Below are 12,735 nucleotides of genomic sequence, written 5' to 3'. Positions count from 1 at the left end.
AGTTGAAGAATCTGTGGACCTGTTGGCTTTTTTTTAGTGGAGACGTTTTTTAAAAATTGAAGTATAGTTGATTTGCAGTGCTGTATTAATTTCTGTTGTATAGTAAAGTGATTCAGTTATACAGATATGTATATGCATACTTTTTCATATTCTTTTCCATTATGGTTTATTACAGGATACTGAATCTAGTTCCTTGTGCTATGTAGGAGGACTTTGTTGCTTATCTATTTCATAGGTAGTAGTTTGTATCTTGCAGAAGGAAATGGCAACCCAGTCCAGTGTTCTCGCCTGGAGAATTCCAGGGACGGCGGAGCCTGGTGGGCTGCCATCTATGGGGTCGCACAGAGTCGGACACGACTGAAGCAACAGCAGCAGCAACAGCAGCAGTTTGTATCTGCTGATCCCAAATTCCTCCTGTACTCCTCTCCCACCCCTTTGCCCCTTTAGTAACCTTAGGTTTGCTTTCTATGTCTGTGAGTCTCTTTCTGTTTCATAAATAAGTTCATGTCATATTTCAGATTCCACATGTAAGTGGGGCTTCCCAGATGGCTTAGTGGTAAAGAATCTGCCTGCCAATGCAGGAGACTCAGGAAACACAGTTCGATCCTTGGGTCAGGAAGATCCTCTGGAGGAGGAACCAGCAACCTACTCCAGTATTCTCGCCTGGATATTATACAGAGGAGCCTGGAAGGCTACAGTCCACGGGGTGGCAAAGAGTCAGACACAACTGAGCACACACACACGTCAGAGATGTCATATGGTGTTTGTCTCTTTCTGATTTACTTCACTTTGTATGATAATCTTCAGGTTCATCAACCCTGAATATTCATTAGAAGGACCAGTGCTGAAGCTCAAGCTCCAACACTTTGGCCACCTGATGCAAAGAGCTGACTCATTAGGAAAGACGCTGATGCTGGGAAAGATTGAGGGCAGGAGGAGAAGGGGACGACAGAGGATGCGATGGTTGGATGGCATCACCGACTCAATGGACATGAGTTTGAGCAAGCTCCGGGAGGGGTGAAGGACAGGGAGGCCTGGCGTGCTGCAGTCCATGGGGTCACAAAGAGTCGGACATGACCGAGCAACTGAACGGCAACAACAATGTTGCTGCAAATGGCTTTATTTCATCGTTTTTATGGCTGAGTGTATCCTATCATATACATGAACCACACCTTCTCTACCCGTTCATCTGTCAATGGACATTCACGTTGTCTCCATGTCTTGGCTGTTGTAAATAGTGCTGCTATGAACACTGGGGTGTGTGTATCTTTTTGAATTATAGTTTTGCTTACATATGTGCCAGGGAGTGTGGGAAATCTATTTTTAGTGTTTTAAGGAGCCTTCGTAGCATTGACCGTAGTGGCTGTGCCGATGTACATTCCCACCGACAGCGTAGGCGGGGTCCCTTTTCTTACGGACTGCTTTTAACCCACCACTGTAGTGATGCCACTTGAGCTGCTCAATCAAGCGCACACCTGAGGATCCACCCCTGATGCGTGAGTTAGGCCATTCTCCTTGTTGTTGTTTTTTAGGGAGGGGGTGCTGCTCTGGGCCTTCCTTGCTGTGTGCAGCTTCTCTCTAGTTGTGGTGAATAGGGGCTACTCTTCGTTGGGGTGCATTGCTCACTGTGGTGGCTTCTCTTGTTGTAGAGCAGACTCCGGGTGTGGGGTCTTCCGTAGTTGAGGCGCACAGACTTAGTTGCCCTGCAGCATGTAGAATATTCCCAGACCAGGGATCCAGTCTGTGTCCCCTGCATTGGCAGGTGGATTCTTAACCACTGGACCATCAGGGAAGTCCTCAAGTTCTCCTTGTTGTTGAAGCCAGTTTGGGCTGGGTTTTATGATCCCAGCAAATCAAAGAGCCCTGGTTAGTACCTCTGGTGCCTCATGGGAAGAGCTTTTGTCTGCCTCGTCTCCTTCTCCAGACCTGTCTTTTCTGACGGTGTCCTTCTTAAATGCAGCGATAAGAGCTGGTCCCAGGCTCCAGGAGAAGTCCTTTATTCTGAAACAAAGTACATGCCGCAGTTCCATGGCCACTGGTGAAGATGGATGTGGGAAAACGCATTGCTCTGTTGACTCATGATCCTTCGGATTCATTTCTCCACCAGTGGCTCCTGCTAAAACATGCCTTTTCCATCCACAACCTGCCCTTAGATATTTGGCAACAGTTTCCGAGTCTTTCTGAGTCAGGCCCCTTTGGGAGGAGAGAGACAGAGGAGTCTGTCCCATGGGGACTGTCGGTTTCCAAGGGGAACGAGCTCTGTGTCCACCTTCACCCTGCCTTGCCATGTGAACGTGAGCAGGTGCCTGCATCTCTCTGGTTCTCAGTGTCCTCCCTTAAAAAAGGAGGTGAAGGTTACACCAACATGTCACAACCTGCTCCAGGATGTTCTTGGCTCCCTTCTGTCCAGAGGAGACATGAAATTTAAGAAGCAGCCTCACTCAGACAATCTGAGTCTTGTGCAGTCAGTGGTATCCTAGCAGAGATAAAGGCATACACTCTATGCCCTTTGCCATCTGCCATCTCATTTGATCCTCCCAGAAGCCAGTGAGGAGACAGGACCAGACAGACCTGCAGGACAGATATGGTCTCACCTCCAGGGCCTGGGATAAAATAGCCGCTGTGGGTTATTGAGTACTTTCTGCTGACTGTGTGCCAAGTACTTCATGTATGATCATTTTGTTTCACTCTCACGTCAACCCTGCTGGGTGGTTACTATTATTAGTCCCTTTTCCAGATAAGGACCCTGAAACTCAGAGGGGTGACGTAACTGTCCAAGGAAAAGGAAGCAAAAGGAAGCGGTGGAGCTGGGATTCAGAGGCGGCTCCAGCGTCTCGGAGGCTGCCTGTGTTTTCCATCACACAGCACTCCCTCTTGGTGTTGACAGGAGCACAAGGGTGGGAGTGGGGTGGGGCAGAACTCGGAATGCAGACTTGGGATCGCAAGAAACTCTGAACACTCACTAGTTCTTCACAGTGGAAACTGACACAACATGGCAAAGCAACTAGACTCCAATAAAAATTAATAAAAAATAAATAAATTAGCTATCAGTTCAGTGTAGTTCATTTCAGTTGCTCAGTCGTGTCCACCTCCTTGTGACCCGATGGACTGCAGCACGCCAGGCCTCCTCACCCATCAGCAACTCCTGGAGTCCACCCAAACCCATGTCCATCGAGTCAGCAATGCCATCCAATCATCCCGTCCTCTGTCGTCCCCTTCTCCCCCTGCCCCCAATCCCCACCCCTAGCATCAGGGTCTTTTCCAGTGAGTCAGCTCTTCCCATCAGGAGGCCAAAGTATTGGAACTTCAGCTTCAGCATCATTCCTTCCTATGAATAATCAGGGTTGATTTCCTTTAGGATTTACGGGTTTGATTTCCTTGCAGCCCAAGGGACTCTTCAAGAGTCTTCTCCAACACCACAGTTCAAAAACATCAATTCCTCGGTGCTCAGCCTTCTCTATAGTCCAACTCTCACATCCATACATGACCACTGGAAAAACCACAACCCTGACTAGAGATATATTATACAGCATAGAGAATACAGCCAATAGTCTAAACTAACTTTACACAGCGTATAAGCTATACAAATTCGGAATCACTATGTTGTACACCTGGAACTAATATTAGACTGCAAATTTACTATACCTCACTAGAAAAAAGGGTTTCCCTTGTAGCTCAGTTGGTAAAGAATCTGCCTACAATGCAGGAGACCTGGGTTTGATTCCTGAGTTGGGAAGATCCCGTGGAGAAGGAAATGGCAACCCACTCCAGTATTCTTGCCTGGAGAATCCCATGGATGTAGCCTGCCAGGCTCCTCTGTCCATGGGGTCGCAAGAGTCAGACACGACTTAGCAACTAAACCACCAGCACCCCTAAAAAAGGGCTTCCCAGGTGGCGCTAGTGAAACAACCCGCCTGCCAACGCAGGAGACCTAAGGTATGTGGGTTCGATCCCTGGGTCGGGAAGATCCCCTGGAGAAGGAAATGGCAACCCACTTCAATATTCTTGTCTGAAGAATCCCATGGGATAGTGGAGCCTGGCAGGCTACAGTCCATGGGGTCGCAAGGAGTTGGATCTGACTGAAGCAACTTAGCACACACTGGGTATGTGCGCATACACACACAAAAAAGTTAGGGGAAAAAAAAAGAAAACAACTCTATACACTTACTAGTTCTGTGGCCAGGGCAAAAATCTCCCATCTCACTGAGCCTCAGTTTCCTTTTCTTTAAAATGGGGCTAATGGTTCTCATCTGAATCGTGAGGACTTGGGAGGGGTGGGAGGGGGAAATATTCATAGCAAGGGTGTGTAAGTGAGCATCTCTTTTGTACTTCAGAGCGGTCTAAATGAAGAGACTGTTGTTTTTCTTAATCCCGGAGCAGGGGCTGGGCCAGGAAGTAGGCAGGCCGATCAGGGCGGGCCAAGTGTCCCAGAGTGGCTGTTTCCACGCTTGGCGTCCACCAAGTCCTCTGGAAAGAAGGAGACAGGGCAAGAGGCAAGGCCCAAGCCCTGGATTCTTATCTAGAACTTCCCTCCACCCCGGGCCCTCCAGGGGAAGAGCAACTCCGAACTGTCACCACCGAGTTCCAGGCATTCCAAAGGGCTCATCGGGGAGGAAGGCTGTCATCGCCGAGCCAGCAGCAGCCAGAGAGAGGCCCGGAAGGGCTGGCGGAAATCCAGGCCTCGCAGCCTCCGTCCTCGCCCTGCCCTGGTCTCACTGTCCTACCCGAGGCCCAGCCAGAGCCCGATCCTCCCAAGAGGAGCCGCGGACCGCAGACCCCAGCGGTGATGGCCCGGCGCCCAACCCTCCCGAGCGGCAGCTTTAAGGGCGACTGGGATTTGGACTCAGGACGCCCAGCCTCTGTTGTGGCTCAGGCCTCTCCCCTCTCTGGACCTCGGTGTCCCCGCCGTGGACCAGGAATGTCAGGGAAGGGCACCGCAGTCCTGGGGTGAAGTCGGAGCCCCTGCTACCCTGTCACAAAGTGCCCCTCCCATCCTTCTTCCCAGGCTGCCCGCAGGGTCACCGTCACAGTCCTCCAGCCCAGGGATTCCACTTGCATGCCATCTTTATGATTCTGTATGTCTGATGCTTCCTGAATTCTAGGTCTTTCTTGCTCCCAGTTAGGCTGAGAGGTCCTTCAGGCTGAGTATGGGGGCCTGCTCGCTTCTCTGCGTCCCTCAGAGCCCAGCCCAGCACAGAGTGAACCTTGCGCCTCTTCACTGATTGTGCTGCTGGGCCATCCTGGGGACCCCTGACAGACATTCAGTCCACTCCCAGGGCCTGTGGGAAAGAGTTCTGGCCACACAGATGGGGCAATCCTGCCTTCTGACTGCAACTGCCCCCTGCTCAGACTGCGTGATTTTGTTCAGGGCCCTTCCCCTCTCCCAGAAGCATCCGTGGCTCTTTGAAGCGTGCTCAGTGGAGACCAATGGCACCCCACTCCAGTACTCTTGCCTGGAAAATCCCATGGATGGAGGAGCCTGTTAGGCTGCAATCCATGGGGTCGCTAAGAGTCGGACACAACTGAGCGACTTCACTTTCACTTTTCACTTTCATGCATTGGAGAAGGAAATGGCAACCCACTCCAGTGTTCTTGCCTGGAGAATCCCAGGGATGGCGGAGCCTGGTGGGCTGCCGTCTATGGGGTCGCACAGAGTCGGACACAACTGAAGCGACTTAGCAGCAGCAGCAGTGGAGACCCAGGGAACATTGTGGCTCCAAGGAGAGTGAGCAGTGGGTATTCCTGGGTGGTGGGGTGAGGCCCAGGGCAGGAGCTGGTACTTCAGACCTCAACACCACCCTGCCCCCAGAGCTGCTCTGCCCTTCACTTTTAACTTGTATGCATTGGGCAAACCTGGCATTTGTGTTGTGTGTGTGTGTTTAAGGCTTTCCTAGGGCTTAACTCATTCACAATAAACTGCCATATTTAATACGTATACACTTTTGGACTTCTCTGATGGTCCAGTGGATAAGGAAGTGAAAGTGAAAATCGCTCAGTTGTGTCTGACTCTTTGTGACCCCATGGACTATACAGTCCATGGAATTCTCCAGGCCAGAACACTAGAGTGGAAAGACTTTCCCTTCTCCAGGGGAATCTTCCCAACCCAGGGATCGAGCCCAGGTCTCCCACAGTGCAGGCAGATTATTTCCCAGCTGAGCCACAAGGGAAGTCCAAGAATACTGGAGTGGGTAGCCTATCCCTTCTCCAGCAGATCTTCCTGATCCAGGGATTGAATCAGGTCTTCTGCGTTGCAGGCAGAGTCTTTCCCGGCTGAGCTCTCAGGGAATCCGTCTGCCAGTGCAGGTTGGGTCCCTGGTCTGGGAAGACCCTGCGTGCTGTGGGGCAGCTAAGCCCATGTGCCACAAGTGTGGAGCCTGTGCTCTCGAGCCAGCGCTCTGCAACAAGAGAAGTCATCAAAATGGGAAGCTGGTGTACTGTAACAAAGACCCAGAGAAACCAAAAACAATTTTTTTTAAAAAGACTTAAAAAAAGAAAGTGTACGCTTTGATAAGTTTTGACATATATGTACACGCAGGAAACCATCTACAATCATGAGGGCGGAGGTATCCATCCCCCTCAAAACTTGCCCCGTGCCCCTTTCCAATTCCCCCCATTACCCAAGAACCACCAATCTGCTTTCTATCACCGCACACCAGTGGTCATTTTCGACATTTGTTTATGTAAATGGACTCACCCAGTACGGTCTCCTTTTTGTCTGGTTTCTTTCACTCAGCATGATTCCTCTCCATCTATGTAGGCACATGTAGCAGTGGCCCATTCCTTTTTAGTGCTGCCTGCTGTTCTGTTGTATTGGAGGCACCACAGTTGTTAACCCACTGACCTGTTGATGGGCATTTGGGTTTGTTTCCAGTTTTTAGGTATTACAAATGCATGTTCCTGCTATGAGTGTTCCAGTTCACATGATTTTATCTGAAAAAGTTGCACTATTAAAAGAAACAAAAAAGCTAGGGGATTTCCCTGGTGATCCAGTGGTTAAGAATCTGCCTTGCAATGCAGAGGATGCAAGTTAGACCCCTGGTCCAGAAACAAACATTTCACATGCTGTGGAGCAGCTAAGCCCACAGCACAACTACAGAGCCCCTGTGCCACAACCAGAGAGTCCCTGCCACAATGAAAGATCCACAGGATGCAGCAAAAATCCCTCATGCAGCAATTGAGACCTGATGCAGCCAAATACATAAATGAATGAATAAATAAATGTTTTAATAGGTATTGCTGTTGTTCAGTCGCTAAGTCATGTTTGATTCTTTGCAACCTCATGGACTGCAGCATGCCAAGCTTCCCTGTCCTTCCCCATCTCCCAGAGTTTGCTCATACTCATGTCCTCTGAGTCCATGATTCCATCCAACCATCTCATCCTCTGTCGTCCCCTTCTGCTCCTGCCCTCACTTTCCCAGCATCAGGGTCTTTTCCAATGAGTCAGCTCTTCCCATCAGGTGGCCAAAGTATTGGAACTTCAGCTTTGGCATCATTCCTTCCAATGAATATTCAAGGTTGATCTCCTTACTGCCCAAGGGACTCTCAAGAGTCTTCTCCAGCACCACAATTCAAAAGCATCAATTCTTCGGTGCTTAGCCTTCTTTGTGGTCCAACTCTCACATCTGTACATGACTACTGGAAAAACGACAATTTTGACTATACTGACCTTTGTGTGTAAAGTAATGTCTCTGTTTTTTAATATTCGATCTAGGGTTGTCATAGCTTTTCTTCCAAGGATTAATCGTCTTTTAAATTCATGGCTGCAGTCACTATCCATAGTGATTTTCCACAGTGATTTTGGCACCCAAGAAAATAAAATCTACCACTGTTTCCCCTTTCCCCCATCTATTTGCCATGAAGTGATGGGATGGGATGCCAAGATCTTAGTTTTTCAATGTTGAGTTTTAAGCTAGCTTTTGCACTCTCTTTTTCCACCCTCATCAAGAGGCTCTTTAGTTCGTCTTCACTTTCTGCCATTAGAGTGCTATCATCTGCATATCTGAGGTTACTAGTATTTCTCCTGGCAATCTTGATTCCAGCTTGTGATTCATCTAGCCCAGCACTTCACATGATGTAGTCTACATATAAGTTAAGTAAGCAGGGTGACAGTATAAAGTCTTGACAAACTCTTCTCTCAATTTTGAGCCAGTTCATTGCTCCATGTCTGGTTCTAACTTTTGCTTCCTGGTCTGCATACAGGTTTCTCAAGAGGCAGGTAAAAATGTACACATGTGTACATATTTTTTTAAAAAGCTAGATAATGTGATTCCCCTAAAACTGAAGGCTCTTAAGGACCAGAAAGCCGTCATGGAGAGTCAAGGACTAAGGGAGCTGGTGTTTTGAGTTCCTACTCGTGCCAAGAACCTGACCACATCTGCTCATTTAATGATAGCACATCTGGGAAGCAGGTGCCATTGTTATTTTACAGATGAAATAGCTGAGACATAGAGGCATGGATGCGGCTGGCTGACACACATATAGGCTGGGGCAGAGCCATGACTCAGTCCCAAGGTCTAGCTGCCTCTCGCCCATGAAGAGAACCAGCACTGGTTCCTTCTTGCTTTGACTCATTGTGAGACTGGGGATGACGTTTGTGTTGACTTTGTCATACTGGGCCCGCTGGAGATAACCACTCAAGCCTGGGAGGCACAGCGGGGAGCTGGGGCCAGAGCAGGGGCAGGAAGTGAGTCAGCCGCAGTTGTGAGGGCCACCGGGTCGGGGGCCTGGCAGAGGAAGACGGGAGGGAGCCCCTTGAGTGACCTCACACAGAGGTCACTAGGCTTTCCACACAGGTTCTCTCCTATAACGTTCACCGTAATTCTGAGACGCGAGAATGATCATCTCCAGCTTACAGATGGGAAAACTGAGGCTCAGGAGCGTCTATCAGTCAGGACTCTGTCAGCTTCCAGTAACAGAAAAGCCAGCTGAAAGTGGCTTAGGGGATTCCCTGGCAGTCCACTGGTTAGGACTCCGTGCTTTCACTGCTGGGGCCCGGGTTCAATATCTGGTTGAGGAACTAAGATCCCATGCAAAAAAAAAAAAACGTGGCTTAAACCATAAATACATTGAGTTGATAAAACCTCCAAAGCTGTAGGTTCAGCAAGGGCCAGGTTTTATCCAGAGGCCCACGGGCCCTTAGGACCTGGGCTCTTCCGCTCATGGGGGGCGCCCCCAGCACACTCCCCCTCATTCACCATCAGCTGTGCATCTGTGCTCTCGATTCAGTCAGGTCTGACTCTCTGTGACCTATGGACTGTAACCAGCCAGGCTCCTCTGTCCAAGGGGTTCTCCAGGCAAGAATACTGCAGTGGGTTGCCATGCCCTCCTCCAGGGGATCTTCCTGACCCAGGGATCGAACCCATGTCTCTTATGTCTCCGGCATTGCTGGTAGGTTCTTTACCACTAGCGCCACCTGGGAAACCCCTACCATCAGCCGGAATTGCCTAAAACCATCACTGGGTTAGGGACCAGACCTCACTTGTGGCCCAGACCCATCCGGCCCCACCTCCAGGGTGGGGTCCCTCTGGAGACTGGATGCTGAGAGGGGGGTCTTGTTTGAGAGGAAGAAGGGGTCTGCCATGGGAGCAGGAGAGGCCTGCACAAGGTCATCTAGCTGGCCAAGGAGAAAATTGTGGCTCCTGTTACGGAAACCAGGAGTTTCCTTAGGCAGCCCTACTGCTCCATGAACACTGTGCCAGCTGTGTATCATCCCATCACGGTGAGGTGAGATGCTAATATTATACCCACTTTATAGAGGCAGACATGGAAGCTCAGAGAACAAGAAGTTTGTCTGAGATCACACCACCAGAAAGTGATGGCCCTGGTACTTGAACTCTGTCTGGTATTCCAGCTTGTGCTTCCTCCAGCCCAGTGTTTCTCATGATGTACTCTGCATAGAAGTTAAATAAGCAGGGTGACAATATACAGCCTTGATGTACTCCTTTTCCTATTTGGAACCAGTCTGTTGTTCCCTGTCCAGTTCTAACTGTTGCTTCCTGGCCTGCATATAGGTTTCTCAAAAGGCAGGTCAGGTGGTCTGGTATTTCCATCTCTTTCAGAATTTTCCACAGTTTCTTGTGATCCACAGAGTCAAGGCTTTGGCATAGTCAATAAAGCAGAAATAGATGTTTTTCTGGAACTCTCTTGCTTTTTCCATGATCCAGCAAATGTTGGCAATTTGATCTCTGGTTCCTCTGCCTTTCCTAAAACCAGCTTGAACATCTGGAAGTTCACAGTTCATGTACTGTTGAAGCCTGGCTTGGAGAATTGTAAGCATTACTTTACTAGAGTGTGAGATGAGTGCAATTGTGTGGTAGTTTGAGCATTCTTTGGCATTGCCTTTCTTTGGGATTGGAATGAAAACTGATCTTTTCCAGTCCTGTGGCCACTGCTGAGTTTTCCAAATTTGCTGGCATATTGAGTGCAACACTTTCACAGCATCCTCTTTCAGGATTTGAAATAGGTCAACTGGAATTCCATCACCTCCACTAGCTTTGTTCGTAGTGATGCTTCCTAAGGCCCACTTGACCTCACATTCCAGGATGTCTGGCTCTAGATGAGTGATCACACCATCGTGATTATCTGGGCCATGGAGTTCTTTTTTGTACAGTTCTTCTGTGTATTCTTGCCACCTCTTCTTAATATCTTCTGCTTCTGTTAGGTCCATACCATTTCTGTCCTTTATTGAGCCCATCTTTGCATGAAATGTTCCCTTGGGATTTCTAATTTTCTTGAAGAGATCTCTAGTCTTTCCCATTCTATTGTTTTCCTCTATTTCTTTGCATTGATCACTGAGGAAGGCTTTCTTATCTCTCCTTGCTGTTCTTTGGAACACTGCATTCAGATGCTTATATTTTTCCTTTTCTCCTTTGCTTTTTGCTTCTCTTCTTTTCACAGCTATTTGTAAGGCCTCCTCAGACAGCCATTTTGCTTTTTTGCATTTCTTTTTCTTGGGGATGGTCTTGATTCCTGTCTCCTGTACAATGTCATGAACCTCCATCCATAGTTCATCAGGCACGGTGTTTATCAGATCTAGTTCCTTAAATCTATTTTTCACTTCCACTGTATAGTCAAGTCATAAGGGATTTGATTTAGGTCATACCTGAATGGTCTAGTGGTTTTCCCTACTTTCTTCAATTTAAGTCTGAATTTGGCAATAAGGAATTCATGATCTGAGCCACAGTCAGCTCCTGGTCTTGTTTTTGCTGACTGTATAGAGCTTCTCCATCTTTGGCTGCAAAGAATAAAATCAATCTGATTTCGGTGTTGACCATCTGGTGATGTCCATGTGTAGAGTCTTCTCTTGGATTGTTGGAAGAGGGTGTTTGCTATGACCAGCTTGTTCTCTTGGCAGAACTCGATTAGCCTTTGCCCTGCTTCATTCTGTACTCCAAGGCCAAATTTGCCTGTAACTCCAGGTGTTTCTTGACATCCTACTTTTGCATTCCAGTCCCCTATAATGAAAAGGACATCTTTTTTGGGTGTTAGTTCTAGAAGGTCTTGTAGGTCTTCATAGAACCGTTCAACTTCAGCTTCTTCAGCATTACTGAAGGCATAGACTTAGATTACCATGATATTGAATGGTTTGCCTTGGAAATGAACACAGATCATTCTGTCATTTTTGAGATTGCATCCAAGTACTGCATTTCAAACTCTTTTGTTGACTATGATGGCTACTCCATTTCTTCTAAGGGATTCCTGCCCACCTACTGGAAGCACAGGCTGGAATCAAGATTGCCGGGAGAAATGTCAATAACCTCAGATATGCAGATGACACCACCTTTAAGGCAGAAAGTGAAGACGAACTAAAGGGCTTCTTGATGAAAGTGAAAGAGGAGAGAGAAAAAGTTGGCTTAAAGCTCAACATTCAGAAAACTAAGATCATAGCATCCGGTCCCATCACTTCATGGCAAATAGATGGGGAAACAGTGGAAACAGTGGCTGACTTTATTTTTCTGGGCTCCAAAATCACTGCAGATGGTGATTGCGGCCATGAAATTAAAAGACACTTACTCCTTGGAAGGAAAGTTATGACCAACCTAGACAGCATATCAAAAAGCAGAGATATTACTTTGTCAACAAAGGTCTGTCTAGTCAAGGCTATGGTTTTTCCAATGGTCATGTATGGATGTGAGAGTTGAACTATAAAGAAAGTTGAGCACCAAAGAACTGACGCTTTTGAACTGTGGTGTTGGAGAAGACGCTTGAGAGTCCCTTGGACTGCAAGGAGATCAGTCCTGGGTGTTCATTGGAAGGACTGATGTTGAAGCTGAAACTCCAATACTTTGACTAACTGATGCAAAGAGCTGACTGATTTGAAAAGACCCTGATGCTGGGAAAGATTGAGGGAAGGAGGAGAAGGGGATGACAGAGGATGAGATGGTTGGATGGCATCACCGACTCAATGGACATGGGTTTGGGTGAACTCCTTGAGTTGGTGATGGACAGGGAGGCCTGGCATGCTGTGGTTCATTGGGTTGCAAAGAGTCGGACACGACTGAGCAACTGAACTGAACTGAACTGGTATTCCAGGATCCTACCACACACAAAGATTAAGGGAAGGGCTTAGAGAAGGCCCAGGTGGGTGAATCAGAGGACACGTGGGGCAGCCCCCAGGCCAAATAGAGATGGCTGAGCAGTGACAGGTAAGGGTCAGCTGCTTGGGAAGTCCAGTAGCCAGGAATAGGTCTGGGGCCAGGCTGGCCGGCAAGCCCAGCCCAGCCTGTAACACAAGCC

Source organism: Bos taurus, chromosome 2, assembly GCF_002263795.3.
Source record: "Bos taurus isolate L1 Dominette 01449 registration number 42190680 breed Hereford chromosome 2, ARS-UCD2.0, whole genome shotgun sequence".
NCBI lineage: Eukaryota > Metazoa > Chordata > Mammalia > Artiodactyla > Bovidae > Bos > Bos taurus.
Note: the sequence above shows the minus strand (reverse complement) of the source record.